Raw genomic sequence first — 4,941 nt, 5'->3', positions numbered from 1 at the left:
CTTTGAGAATTTTACACAATGTTTTTATCATATTCAGAACCCTCATTTACTCTCAAAGACACCCTTATCTCCCTCATGTCCTCTATTATTTTTAAAGGCTTACTGAGTTTACTTTGTTTTCATCACATCCTCTTGGGTACAGCTCAATTCTCTGGAGTCTGGTCAACAGACCTCATTAGATTTCTATGACATATTCACAGGCACAATACAGGCATTCCATAGATGCCTGTTTATGTAAAAGTATACATCATAGTATTGCATTTTCTGTAACAATTCTAGCATACTGTTAAGAAACGCACTTTATGAACAAGGTCCAAGGAGCCTGTAAGTCCCTGTTTTCTTATGGTCTTGCATCTCCTCCCCTGGCTCTTGCAATCCTCCCTCCTCTTCTGCAAATGTCCCTGAGCCCTGGGGTGAGTGAAGTTTAACATAGGATTCCTGTCCAGGGCCACACACTTTGAGGTCTCTTATTCTCTACACTTTGGCTAATTGTGGCCTTTTATGTTCATCAACCTCTGTTTCATGAAGAAGTTTCACTGATGAGAGTTGAGAGATGTGTAAGTATTCTCTCTACCCCTTATTCTATTCTGTTTCATGAGCCTTAGGTTCTAAGTTCCAATATAGTTGTGCCACTTAGGTTTGGGCACTTCACAGACACTTATTCTCTGTGTGTGACAAGTTGTGGAACTCTGTAATAGTCTCCGTGCATTTTCAAAGAAGTTTCTATGATGAGTGGTGACTGGCATACTTGTTCTGACTATGGAATGCTGCCAATAGGGCAGGGGAGCTAAATATGGTTACAATGTATTGTATGAAATCCACAAAGACTCAACCAAAATATATTTTAAAGAATAATTGTACTTTATATATAGATGTAAATTTTCACTAGAATGCTGACACATTTAAAGCATATTATATATGGAAATCATGCCCATGAGTTAATTTTTAATCTTTTAAATTTTAAATTATTTTATTTATGTGTGTATATAGGTGTTTGTTTGTTTGTGTATGTGTGTGTGTGTGTGTGTGTGTGTGTGTGCACGTGTACCTGTACAGGGATCAGAGAAGGGTGTTTAATCCCTCTGTCCTGGAGTAATACATCTGTGAGCAGCCTAATGTGGTTGAGTGCCTGTTGTGTGAGACATCAGGAGAGGCCTGGGGTCCTTGCTGAACATATCAGTCATGACCTTCATGTTGAGAACCTAATCCAGGACCATTGGAAGAGAATCACGTGCTCTTTAAAACCGAGCCATCTCTCCAGCCCCTAAAATAACATTTTAATATAATTTTATAAATGCCTGCTATTAGAACATTCAATTTAAATTATTATCTTATTCTTTTTTTATCTTTCCATAGTGCCAGAATTTATTGAATAATAAGACATTAACTGGACACATCAATTTTACTAGATATTTTTACTTCTGTTTCCATGTATTCATTTGCTTTTTTAATTACAAATTTTTAAGAATTTCCTACTTGAGTATGGTATTTGCATATTTCTACCCCCTCCCAGTGATCTCCAACTCCTTACATGTTCCCTCTCTCCCTCACAATATCTTGCACTCTTCTTTATTACAGTCACATATACAATCATACACATACACACGCACACACACACACACACACACACATATATATACATTAATATATAGCACACTGAGTTCATTTACTGGTGCTCATGGGGCGTTTGCAGGTGCTCGTGTGTACATGTATTTAGGGCTATCTGAGAATGAACTCTACCCTATTTTAAAGCAATTTATTGAGCAATATATTTCAGCTTTTGATAAAATTAGTTATTTATCCACCAAACTAATAAACTGATCAATTGAATGATTTTTAACACATTAATTTAACACTTCTGCCCAAATAACATAAGAATATGTCAGTGGAGGCTATTTCTTTATTAATATATTTGTTCAAATTTTGATGTAAGTCTGCTTAAGATCAATCTCAGGTTTAAAAAGCTATAATCAAGACTGATTCAGGTTTAGACTCTCATCAACAATATTGATCTTTTTGCTGCTGCTTTCACATCCTTATTCCTCAGGCTACAAATCAGTGGGTTTAGCATCAGAATGACCAACGTGTAAAACACTGCAAAGACCTTCTCCTGTTCCAGGGAATACTGAAAACCTGGCTGGATATAGCTAAAGGCTCCAGACCCATAGAGTTAAGTCACAGCAGTCAGGTGTGAGGCATATGTAGAGAATGTTTTGCATCTCCTCTCAGCTGAGTGGATTTTCATAATTGCACTGAAGAGGCAGATATAAGAGAGACCACGATGATGATGAAAGTGAACATGGCAATCACTCCAGAGAAGACCAGAAGCAGCATCTCCATGGTGTGTGCATCAGAGCATGAGGGCTTCAAAAGTGGAGGGATGTCACAGAATTAATGATTCACAATGTTTGGACCACAGAAGTCCAGTCTGAGCAAACCTACTGTGTGTGTCAGGGAATTAATGAGTCCAACTAAGTAAATGCAAAGACCATCTGCATGCAGACACTTTTGGTCCTAATGACTGTATACAAGGGGTTTGCAATGGCCACATTCCAGTCATAAGCCATCATAGATAGGAGGGTGCTACCTGTGGTGACATACAGTAAAAAAAGAAACTGCAGAATACAGCCAATGAATGTATATTCAATGATTTATGTTCTGACATAAATCTGGAAATTGAACAGCATAGTAGGAGCTAGGACAGTAGAATAGCAGATGTCACAGAGAGAGGTTGCTAAGGAAAAGTACATTGGTGTACAAAGTTTAGAATTCAGCCAGATCAAGGCAATCATCCTCCAATTCCCTAAAAGCGTTATAAGGTAGATAAGGCTGAAAATTAAGAAGAGAGGAACCTGCAAGTTAGGGTTTTCAGTCAATCCTATGAGAATGAATTCCCTCACACCTGTGTGATTCCAACCTGCCATGAATTTAGATGTTTGTAAGATCATGCCATTCTGGTGAAAAGCAGGATTTCCTCCAGTATCTCTCTTTCTTCTTATCATAAGACATTTAGTGTTACCTATGGTAGATGGAGCCAAAAGACAAGCATCTTCAGTAGTAAAATTGACTGCTACACAATCCATATACTGTGACATAAACTTTTAGGTCTTCATATTATTTTATTAATTTTACAAATCTCTGCATAACAAGAGGAATAAAACTGTTTATCAGTTAATGGTATTAACATTGTCTGAAGACACAGCTCCTTCAGATATACACTGCTTACATGAACTTCAAGCTGATGGTTTGTTGGGGACTTCTGTTATGCAAAGTAGAAGTCCCTTCACAACCGGACAGCTCATGCAGCTTGGGATCATGTGCTGAGGGCTCCTTTCATAGCAGGGTGCCTTCCTGGCATCTTTCCTGACACTCCTTTTGAAGTGCCTGCCACAAATGCTCTAGCATAAACATGGCCTTTGGCTCTGAAAGGTACCATGCTTTCCTGTGTGATTTTTCCAGGCAGACAGCAGTCTGGCAGAAACCCACTTCCATATGTAAATAGAATGCCTCACAAAGCATCTAACAGCCAAAGCTTTTACCACTACCCCCATGGTATAAGTATCCTAGTTTTCTCTTAATAGAGAGAGAGCTGGGTCGCAGAGCTGCTGAATTACTGAGAGCAGAGACACTTAATAAAGCTGTAACACAGACTAAGCCGAGTCTTGAGTCCTGCGCCTTACTACCGGCGACCTAGCCTTTCCGGGGGGCGCACTCCCCCGTGACCGACTTACGGACACCCTAGCTTTCGCTGTCCTCGTACTCTTCCCGTGGGGTTCAGTGGCCAGTGGACCTCGCATCCTGAGGAAAGTACACGGGTGAAATAGGGACAGGATTCGGCTGGAAAGCGCTCCAGTAGCAGAGAGACTGTCAGCACCGGAGCTGTGGACAGCGACCTAACTGCTGCCGCTCCCAGAGATGCCTGTGGCCAGAGCCGTGCCGCGACTCGCCAGGTGTGGCGGGGACCCCGAGATCCAGGGGCCCAGAGCGACCCCGAGATACCTGCGCACCCCACGCCTGAGACCCATAGAAACACGGAGAAGCCCACGGGGCCAGACCCGCCTTCCTCCAGGAGCACGGCGGAGAAGCCTGCGGACCCGCTGTGCCATCCCGAGAGTGCGCACAGGGACCCCGGGCACCCAGCGCGCGCTCCCTATAATGGTTGTCTAGTATGATAATTCCTTCATTATTTTATGATTAACACATTTCATTTTTGGACCTCAGTTAAGCTGAAGTCACTGAATCCAACTAGATACCACACCTTGTTTTTTTTGCAAATTGAGTCTTGCTTCTCTTTGCCTCATCTTTTGTCTATAACACTGACATGTGCAGCTCTATACAGTTGAGTAAGAAGGAAAATCAGAGATTTCTGCTTGCTGCTTAGTCTCAGTGGATTGACTAAAAGAATTGTCACTTAGGTTAACAAGCTATTTCTGCATATCTGTGACTTCTATTAAAAAAAATCAATACTAAACACTATGTTAGAAATTCCAATGTACATACGGCCTGAATGTACTCTGTGAAGCACCGACACTGTTTGGCAGACAGGTTTCACTTGCATGAACTTAGGGTGACACTTAAGTCATATTTTCTAAAGTGCAATATTACTACCCCCACAGGATATTTTGTCAAATATTTCTAAATTAATGTATCCACATCAACTTTAAGCATTCAATAAATACATATTATTTAATATTCAGCCTAAAATTTTTTGCTAGAAATAAAGCAGTAATCCATTCAAGTGTGACAACTTTATTGAAATCACGATCTGTGGGGGAAATAAATAAAACACAAGCTGTTATATTCAATGGAGATAATACAACTGAAAAATAAAAAAATGAAGTGTGCAAGAATGAAGATGCTGTTTTACATCACACATTAGTTGTCTGGTTCAGCTATGGAGACACACCATAAATTTGTTGTCTTAAATATCAAATATATACA

General features: G+C 40.2%; 1 pseudogene; it reads right to left on the bottom strand.

Moving 5' to 3' along the window:
* Positions 1-1,987: 1,987 nt before the first annotated feature.
* On the bottom strand, positions 1,988-2,924 carry LOC103741066 (annotated as a pseudogene).
* Positions 2,925-4,941: the final 2,017 nt, after the last annotated feature.

This window comes from Nannospalax galili, unplaced genomic scaffold, assembly GCF_000622305.1.
Source record: "Nannospalax galili isolate Female #2095 unplaced genomic scaffold, S.galili_v1.0 scaffold360, whole genome shotgun sequence".
Lineage (NCBI taxonomy): Eukaryota > Metazoa > Chordata > Mammalia > Rodentia > Spalacidae > Nannospalax > Nannospalax galili.
This window is presented reverse-complemented; position numbering and strand designations above follow the sequence as displayed.